Below are 9,526 nucleotides of genomic sequence, written 5' to 3'. Positions count from 1 at the left end.
AGGACTTTAAACAATTGCCACAGGCTCCATCTCTGTGGAGGGAGGGTTGTGAAATTTTGGCCTCTTGAAACCCTGGGCTTAGTGTTGAAACTTCTCCCTGGGCTTGTCCCCTTTGATCCTATTTCTATTACTTGAGGTTAAGGCTGGGCCCCTTACTGTAGGTATTCTCACAGGGTTTGAAAGTACCAAATGAAACCTTTCTCCTTCTGAAAGCTTTCTGATGGATCTGAGAATTGACCTGGTTAGTTCTTCAACTTCTTATTGGACACCACAGTGAGCCAGGGACCAGGCTAGTTACTGGGTGTGTACTGCTAGTCAGGGAGAAAGACGTTGCATCACTACAGTGTTAATAGTCCCCCGAAGGAGAAACCTCCAACAGAGGAAACGGACTGGTCTATAGGGATAGGTAAGGGTTCCCCAGGTAAGAGACACCATAGACCTGAAGGTCAAGTACCAATGTTTTCAGAGGTAGACTGGCTTCTCACTGTCTGGAAATGCAGACTTTGACTCTACCCTAGGAGGTGCCTAAACAGGTATAGTGCAAAGCACAGCCAACACCTAGTGGGTACCCTAAGGAACTCTTGATCAATGAAGTCCTATCAAGGGTCAACCTCAGTAAGCTTACCGTAAAGGCTAGGCAGAATGTTCCAGAGCACCAAGCCTCCTTTGGCACCTGAAGCTAGGAATCCTGTTTGAACAACCTCCCTTCCATATCTTTGCTCACCACTGTTGAGCAACTCACTGTCCTCCTTTCTCTTTCCAAACCACTCGTCTCTGCAGAGCCCTGCCAGCACCCCGGCTTCACTCTTAGAGTCTTTGGACCTTGGCCAAAGACCCAGCCCCACGGACTTGTCCATAGCTTCACTCTGGTGATACCATTTCTTGGTGTGGGAAAAGCTGCCCTTGGAGTGCCAAGCAGTGCAGAGAAGAAGGGTCCGCCGGTAGTCTGGTCTGGCTCCTTGCCTCTGTTACAATCACACCTTCCAAACAGAAAGGAAGTTCTCTGGTTTATAAAGGCCCACCCATGAGGAAGGTTCCTGAGAATGAAGTGTCTTTGTTTGAATGTAGGGCTGTATTAGTTTTCTAGGGCTACTATAATGAAGTACCACAAATGGGGTGGCTGAAAACCACAGGAACGTGTTCTCTCTCAGTTCTGGAAGTCAGAAGTCTGAAACCAAGGTGTCAGCGGGAGGCTCTGGAGGCACCAGGGAGAATCGGTCTTTGCCTCTTCCAGCATCTGGTGGCTGGGACACTTCCTGGTTTCCTAGGCTTGTGGCAGCATCGCTCCAAGTTCTGCCTCCATGGCCACATGGCCTCCTCCTCTTCTGTCTCTGTCTTCTCTTCTGCCTCTTCCTAATCCAATCCATTATCATTGGATTTAAGGCTCACCTACATAATCCAGGATGATCTCATCTCAAGATCCTTAATTTAATTACACCTGCAAAGACCTTTTTTCCAAATAAAGTATTTTCCAGGGATTTTATGGTGGACATATCTTTTGAGGGGCCACCATTCAACCCTCCATGGGGGTTAAGGGGGGTGATTTCTGCAGAAGCCCTTGCGTCCTGCACCCATTTAGGAATTCATTAAGAGTGAGAGCTGCAAGTATCGTGTGGAGTGACTCGAGAGAGAACTCAAGGCCTTAGGTTGAGGATGGAGCTTTCCATTCCAAGATGCCTCCTGTGGCTGCTGTGATTTTTCTGTTTAGATATATATCTGACCATTTCACCCCCTCCTCCAGATGCTTTAATGATTTCCCATTACCTTTAGGATCAAGCTCACCACCTTAGCGAGGCTTACACAGCCCTTTGCGGCTTGGCCTCATGTCTCGCCTCCCCCTCAGTCCCACGCGATCCAGGGAAAATGACTTGTTTTCCCACCAGCTCCCTGCTCACTGCCGCTGGGCCAGCAGCCCCTGTGTTCCTGTCCCTGGAACACTCTGACTCCTCCTCTCAGCCCAACTAGAGACCGAGGAGCTCGCTCACAGCCAGCAGCACTGGTTGTCTGTTTACTTCGAGCTCTCCCTGGCCCCAGCTCTCGATTTAGTTCAGCAAACTCAGGATGGGAGCTGTCTCCCTGGAAACTCTCCATGTGACAGCCCGCTAGCAGCAGGAGCTAAGTTCCTCCAGTGCAGTCGATGCAGCAGACGTTCATTTGCCCGTGCACCTGCCATGCACCAGGACCTGTGCTAGGCTTGTGGGACTACAGTGAACAAGGCAGACCCAGTCTCTGCCCTCCCTTCCCCTGAATTACAGGGTGCCAAGAACTGTGATGAGATGAGTTAGAGAAAGAAGAATTAACTTGATTTAGAGGGTCAGGAAATATTTCTATGTCTGGTATAGCCAGGGGACGGGGGAAGTGGGAGGAGAGGTGAAGAGCAGACCTCCAGGTAGAAAAGACAACACACACAAAGGCGGGGAACCCAGAGAGAGCAGGGCGCCCGTGGGTCTGCAGAAGCAGCCAGGGGTGAGTGATGGAGTACACGGGGAGCCAGGCAGGGAGAGACAGTTGATAAACAAACAGAAAATAACAGGCTGTATTGCCTTAGAGCAGAGTGATATGTAAGTGAACAGGGAGCTCATTAGACTGGGTAGCCCTTAAAAGGTCTTTGGCTCAGTGGTTGAGCATCAGCCTATGAACCAGGAGGTCACGGTTCGATATCCAGTCAGGGTACCTGCCTGGGTTGCGGGCTTGATCCCCAGTGTGGGCGTGTAGGAGGCACCCAAATTCTCTCTCATCATTGATGTTTCTGTCTCTCTTTCCTTCTCCCTTCCTCTTTGAAATCAATAAAAACATATATATATATATATATATATATATATATATTAAAAAAATCACACTCAGTGTCTAGCTCAGTGGTTCTCAACCTGTGGGTCGTGACCCCTTTGGGGGTCAAACGACCCTTTCACAGGGGTCACCTAAATATATCCTGCATATCAGATATTTACATTATGATTAATAACAGTAGCAAAATTACAGTTATGAAGTAGCAACGAAAATAATTTTATGGTTGGGGGTCACCACAGCATGAGGAACTGTATTCAAGGGTCTCGGCATTAGGAAGGTTGAGAACCGCTGGTCTAGCTGAAAGGGAACCTGAGAAATGCAGTTTTATTTATTTATTTTTAAAGGTCTTTGGCAAGAGAGGATAGTTGGGCTGAATCCTGGAAATGAGGAGGATCGGCCATGTGAAGATGGGGAAAGACTATTCCATGTAGAAGGGATTGCTAGGGCAAAAGCCCAAAGATGGATGGAGTTTGGGTAGTTTGAGGAATAGATAAAAGGTTGGTATGGCTGGAGCTTGGTGAGAAAGGAGGTGAGGAATGCAGCATGTGGGTGGGAGAGGCGGGCAGGGGTCAGAGTGTGTAGGGCTCTGTAGGCCTGGGGTTGGGGAGGGGACTGGGTGGATAGATGGGTATGAGAGATTTCCAAAAGGAGAACTGGGGGGCCTAGGCCAGCCCCTTCCAGGGAACCCCTTCTGAGGGGCAGGGGCAGGCAGGGGGAGTTGGTAGGCAGAGCCTGGGGTCCCTTGTGCCCCTGGCATCTGTCCTGTCCTCCTAGGGGCTGGGTCATGGATTGGGGTCAGCATAACTAAAACTTGGATCTGTTTGGTTTCTGCAAACCTTTCTCTCTTTCTGTTACATAAGCACTCCTGCCCTCCAGGGCAGCTTGCACCAGGCTGGGTCCTACAGAAAGTCTCTCTCTCTCTCTCTCTCTCTCTCTCTCTCTCTCTCTCACACACACACACACACACACACACACACACGCATTGCACTGTGTACACTCTAATCTTTGTAAGCTGGACCTGCAGAGGTGCCCCTGAATCTATCTGGAAACTCAAGCCCTCATCCCACTCACAGACCCGTGGACTCCCAGCCGAATTAGGACATCCCAGGGCAGGGCAGAGGAGGGGGCAACAGCACAGGTATTGAATCAGACAGACTTTCATTCGAACCCTGCCTCTGCCACTTACTTTCTGTCTGACTTTTGACAAGACACCGAGCCCCTCTGGGATTTAGCTCTGTAGATTTAGTGCAAATTGAGTCAGTTTGGTTTATTTCCTGGGAGCACTTTCTAGCCTCCCCGCCTCCAAGGCTGAATGTAAAAGGAACTATGTTGAAGGTTTGGAGCAACCAGAGGGGGCATGAGGTCCCAGGGGAGCACAGTACACATCTGAAAGTGGACATTTCTGTTAGTAAAAGTCTTGTGGGAACTGCCTTGGGGGAATTTTCACCTGCTGAGTCTGCCCACCATCCTGCCGGTGCCGGGTAACCAGCTGTGCTGGAATTAAAGGGTTTCCCAGAACCTGGGCCTTTCCTGCTGAAACCGGGAGACATCTGATTTAGGGGCACTGCTCTCCTGCATGGGGTCCCCAGGAGTCCTTCAGAGGCACACAGTTTCCCGAGCCTCCCTGGGGACACAGTCAAGGAGAGCGAGTGCCCGCTGCCTCCCAGGCTTGCCCCGTCTCTCCTGCTGCACCAAAGCCCAAGGTCAAGGCGGGAGGCAGAACCTTGTCTGCACCTCTTCAACACCAAAGGGCAAGCTCCCTCCTTGGATCCCTTTAGAGGTGAAAACCAAAGGGCGTTCGGTGTTATTTTGCTGACTTTCCCTCAATCTGTTCCCCCAGGACCTCGGGGCTGCTGACCAGCAGGACCAGATGGCACCTTTGCAGGAATATTTCATCTCTCTGCCTTCGTGGCAGCTCTGAGCTTCCTGAAAAACAGCTTTTCTCTCCTCCCGATGGACATGTTTGTGCAGCCCTTCTCGGTATTCACATGTGTTTTTCCTTCCTGTGACTCTGCCGAATTACTTGACACCCAATCCCGGCTTACATTTCACATCCTGGATGACAGCTGACCTTGTCCAGAAGGAGGGAGAGTGGGGGCGCGGGACGGGCAAGTCCAGGAAATGGAAGGAACCAGACTGCTCCACATTTATGACTGTTCACAACCATCCCCTTTCTCAGTCGTTCCAGAATATGGCCCACTGCACTGCTCGTTCCCCTGGGAACTTCCTGATTGCCTAATAAAAGATGCAAACGGCGTTAAGGTCATTCATTGGACCTGACTTTGAATCCAAGGTCCCTGACTCACTTGGGTGTGTTACCTTACTTATCTAAGCCTCAGTTTCTTCATCTAAAATGGGGCTAATAATAGTCCATACCTTCCAGTGCTGTGGAGATCAGATGGGATGATGCTTATCAACAGCTTAGCATGCAATCAAAGCCAGACACTAGGAGATGTGTTCTCCTTTGTAAGTCTCAGAAGTCAAAGCTCTAGCAAAGATTCCTGGACTTGGGCCACTTATTGTTAACTAGAGGCCCAGTGCATGAAATTTGTGCACTGTGGGTGGGTGGGGGGTCCCTCAGCCAGCTGGTGCCCTCTTGCAGTCTGGGAGCCCTTGGGGGATGTCTGACTAATGTCTTAGGCCCGCTCCCTGTGGAGAGCGGGCCTAAGCTGGCAGGCAGACATCCTTAGCGTTGCTGTGGTGGAGGTGAGGCTCCTGCTCACCAGCCATGAGCCCGGCTTCTGGCTGAGCAGCGCTCTCCCTGTGAGAGCGCACTGACCACCACGGGGAAGCTCCTGCATTGAGTGTCTGCCCCCTAGTGGTCAGTGCACATCATAGCAACTGGTCGTTTGACCGTTTGGTTGATTTGCATATTAGCCTTTTATTATATAGGATAGAAAAACAAATTAACCTCTATACATACAAGTTTTTTCATCTATTAAATGTGAATGATAGAACCTAGTCTATAGGATTATTATAAAGGTTAAGTTAAAAAATATTATATGTCTAATGTGCTTGGTACAGGTCCATTATTTCTTACTCCAAACCCACAGGATTTTGCAAGAATTTTTGGATTTAAGAAAAAAAAACATTTATATGCTATACATATGTATATTTTATATATGTATATATACTTTTATTTGAAATAAATATATTTTTATTGATTTCAGAGAGGAAGAGAGAGGGAGAGAGAAATAGAAATATCAATGATGAGAGAGAATCATTGATCGGCTGCCTCCTGCACATCCTCTACTGGGGATTGAGCCCACAACCCAGGCATGTGCCTTTGACCAGAATCAAACCTGGGACCCTTCAGTCTGAAGGCCGATGCTCAATCCACTGAGCCAAACCAGCTAGGGCATATATGCTGTATTTTGTAACTACTGAGCTAGGTGTGAGTCAGCACCCCATAGTCAAACGCATTATTATTTCTATAATATAACCTTTGAATAGCATACTAAGTGAGGTAAATAAAGACGTTAAGTGGCTTTACATCCTTACCTTGTGAGACAGGCAGGGCACATAATAAAATTCCCACTTGACAGATAACAAACAACGATCAGGGTCATGGTCTGGTCAAGATCACATGGTCCATGATTGGCAGCACCAGGATCCCTGGGTGTCCTGACCATCTGTCTCAGGGACTCTTCCCATCATACCACACAGTGCAATGGACGTGACTCTGTGACAACCATTCCCTTTGCTCAATGAACTTAGGAAAAAAAGAAGCTACTAGATCAGTGGTTCTCAACCTTCTGGCCCTTTAAATACAGTTCCTCATGTTGTGACCCAACCATAACATTATTTCGTTGCTACTTCATAACTGTAATGTTGCTACTGTTATGAGTCATAATGTAAATATCTGATATGCAGGATGGTCTTAGGCGACCCCTGTAAAAGGGTTGTTCGACCACCAAAGGGGTCGCGACCCACAGGTTGAGAACCGCTGTACTAAATAGTGAAGTTTAGTAGCTTCTTCTCATCTTCATAAGTGTATATATGTTTCTTTCTTTTTTTATTTTTAATCCTCACCCGAGGATATTTCTCCATTGATTTTAGAGAGAGTGGAAGAGAGAAGGAAAGACAGAGAGAAACATCAATGTGAGAGAAACACATCGATTGATTGCCTCCTGCACAAGCCCGACCAGGGCCCAGGCCAGGGAGGAACCTGCAACTAAGGTACATGCCCTTGATCGGAATTGAACCTGGGACCCTTTGATCTGCAGGCCGACACTCTATCCACTGATCCAATCTGGTTAGGGCTATATAGCTATATTTCTACATTCTTTTCATATTCTGCATTTCCCACTTTGGTAGGTGGTACATATTTCTCTGTATTGTATTGTAATGTAATGCAGTGTAGTGTATTGTCGTTGTTAAAAACTATAGTCTTCCAGATCTTAATATAACCCAGTTAGCTTACCTACTCCCTTATTGCTGGGCATTTGCATGTTTCCAATTTTGCATTTCTCTAAAATAACGCTCAGTCACGCACTTTAAACTCCGCTTTGGGGATGAGCAAGCACATTGATCCGAAAACACCTGTCCCTTGAGCTCCCGGCTGGCTGGCAGCCTTTGGGAGATTGTATTTCCAGGCACATTGACTATATATTCCTTGTTCCCAATCAACGAATCAATTAGGGTTTGTTGAGTGCCTCCGTGGGGAACAGGGTGCTCTTTGGTGCTTGGAGGAGGCACAGAAGCATAAGCCGTGCCACTTACCCTTCGGAAGCTTGTGGGTCACCCGAGAGGCCTTTCAACGTCACACCAAGCTGGGCGTGCACCCCGCCAGGCTTTCTAAGAGGGCGGGCAGATGCAACAGGGGAATAGTTAAGGTAACTGGGTTACATTAAGGGTGTGGCCAGAGTGGTGAAAGCAAGAACTTTAAATAGGTCTCTGCTGCGTCCCCTGCCTGCCAAGGGCCTGTTATGCTCAGGAGGAAGGTGCTAAATATGACACGGTGCAAAAGGAAAACAAGGTCAGGGGTTCCAGGAAGCCCTTCCTAACTTGTCAACGTATACTTGGTTCACAGTCAGGGTGAACCATAAAAGTCAACCTATGGGCGTTGTCCTGTGCATGGGAAGGTTGCCGGTTCAATACCCAGGCAGGACAGAGGCTGGGGTTGGGGGCTCGATCCCCAGTGTGGGGCACGAAGGAGGCAGCCGGTGGATGTTTCTCTTCCACATCAATGTTTCTTTCTCTCTCTCTCTCTCTCCCCCTCTCTCTCAAAACCCATTTAAGAATCAATATAAAACACCACTTTCCTGAATCCCCTTGTTGGGGAGGTAGGTGGGTGGGAGGGGGGCAGTTGGCAAAGGACTAGACAATACCTGGTTGCTGGTCCTGTTTAACTTTCCTTGAAGCAAATGACTTAACCCGCTTTGCCTCCTCCTGCCCACCCATCAACTAGGAATGACAGGCCGCTCTCACAGGACGCAGGATGGAAGGAAGATCACTTGGAATCCTGACAGGTGCTTCAGAAAGAACAACACACTGCTCAAATGATCTGAGGGGGCCTGGGGCCCACATCTCATCCATCACCTCACCCCAGCACCCAGCACCGTGTGGGTCTGGCATCATAAGCGTTTGTTGAGTGGACCAGGAGAGAACCCGCAGGTGTTACTGTGCGTCCATCAAGGGCAGAGAACCTCACATCAACTGTGAGCCCTAGGAGGAGGCTGACACCTCTCCAACCCGACCCCACACCTGTCATCCCGAGAGCAGTTTCCACCCCGATCCCGCCACCCCCGAATCCATTCTAAGGAGCCCCTCATTCAGGGCAGCAAGGACCCACGCCTGAAGTTCACCCCCCGCTAAGGGAGCAGAGGCAGGCACTGCCCTCAGCCCATCTTCTCGGGTTTCAAGGGCTGCAGGACTCACTGTCACAAGAGCCTAACCAGTTCTGCTCTCAGCTCCCACTCCTGGCCGCTGAGCAGGGAAATGTCAGGCCGCAGGGGTCAGCAGCCAACAGCAGCGCCCTGGCCGGCTGAGGACGCCTGGCACCGGAGAGCAGCCGTGCCCTTACCCACCACCAGCCGGAGTCTCAGACGTCCCGGTGCAGCCAGCTTGTTGCTCCTGGGCATTTGTACCCACAACAGAGACGCGCTGGCCAGCCTGTGCTGAGGAGCCAGTGCAGAGGGGCTCACACCTGGCCCCCTGGCTGGACTCTCCCAGGGAGCTTTCCTGTATTTCTTAGGTCAATGTCGTCCTTCTCGTTGTGATATCTTAGAGGACAAGACAAGCTGTGAGGTCTGCAGCCAAGGGGGTTATGAAAACTGGTCATTTTCCAAAGTCTGATTTCTTTGCTGTTATGCATTTGTCTATTTATTCTCTGTCTTCACTACCAAACTGTAAGGTGCAGAGGGCAGGGAACGTGTCTAACTCATCCCAGTGCTGAGAACTGTGCCTTATGCAAAGCAGTGCTTAATTAGTATTTGTGAATGAGTGAATGAATAAACGAATGCACAAATGAACTCTTTTGCAATGTTTATTATATACAAGTGATAGTTATTATAAATAAGTGATTTATAAGTGACTTTAAAAGGAGGTAGTGCCGAAACCGGTTTGGCTCAGTGGATAGAGCGTCAGCCTGCGGACTGAAAGGTCCCAGGTTCGATTCTGGTCAAGGGCATGTACCTGGGTTGCAGGCATATCCCCAGTGGGAGATGTGCAGGAGGCAGCTGATCGATGTTTCTCTCTCATCGATGTTTCTAACTCTCTATCTCTCTCCCTTCCTCTC

The 9,526-nt window shown here is 49.2% G+C and overlaps 1 protein-coding gene across 1 annotated transcript in view; it reads left to right on the top strand.

The window, feature by feature from the left end:
* Nucleotides 1–9,260, top strand: part of TMEM229B (transmembrane protein 229B) — a 55,128-nt gene extending 45,868 nt beyond the window's left edge. The window contains exons 3-4 of the transcript XR_004967713.1: nt 4,628–5,097; nt 8,198–9,260. The gene's annotated coding sequence lies outside the window, so the exon portion shown is untranslated. The remainder of the gene's footprint in view (nt 1–4,627; nt 5,098–8,197) is intronic.
* Nucleotides 9,261–9,526: the final 266 nt, after the last annotated feature.

Source organism: Myotis myotis, unplaced genomic scaffold (assembly GCF_014108235.1).
Source record: "Myotis myotis isolate mMyoMyo1 unplaced genomic scaffold, mMyoMyo1.p scaffold_m19_p_1, whole genome shotgun sequence".
Taxonomy (NCBI): Eukaryota; Metazoa; Chordata; class Mammalia; order Chiroptera; family Vespertilionidae; genus Myotis; species Myotis myotis.
Note: the sequence above shows the minus strand (reverse complement) of the source record. Positions and strands in the feature narration are given on the sequence as shown.